The sequence below is a fragment of the Lipotes vexillifer genome, unplaced genomic scaffold (assembly GCF_000442215.2).
Source record: "Lipotes vexillifer unplaced genomic scaffold, Lipotes_vexillifer_v1.1 scaffold131, whole genome shotgun sequence".
NCBI lineage: Eukaryota > Metazoa > Chordata > Mammalia > Artiodactyla > Lipotidae > Lipotes > Lipotes vexillifer.
Window position 1 is genome coordinate 3,192,985 of NW_006782866.1, and position 368 is coordinate 3,193,352.

The window sequence follows — 368 nt, forward strand, 5'->3', positions numbered from 1 at the left end:
TTCAGCCAAGCAGAACGAATTTTATGACACTTATGTTGAAGGTCCTTGTAAGGAGCCCAGTGCTTTTAAAAGGTTTCACAATCATTGGTACAAACTAATAACCTTATTTCCTGGCTAAGGAATTTGAGGTCCACCAAGTGTGAACGCACTAGTCAAGGTCACACAGACAAGCAATTGCAAAACAAAACAATTCTTCAAATACTGGGAACTGCCCTACTCTTCCTGGCCATCTTTTTCTTTGTTTGAGTTTCATATAAGAAACATATAAGAATATAGGAATATATGAGAATAAATAAGAATATAAGAATTTTTTAACAGAAGATTTCAAAGGGTATATAGTAAAGTAATATACCAAAGTACACATTCCT

The 368-nt window shown here is 34.0% G+C and overlaps 1 protein-coding gene across 2 annotated transcripts in view; it reads right to left on the bottom strand.

Moving 5' to 3' along the window:
* The window catches only part of DTNB (dystrobrevin beta), a 262,633-nt gene that overhangs the window by 236,131 nt on the left and 26,134 nt on the right, over positions 1 to 368 (bottom strand). The window lies entirely within an intron of this gene.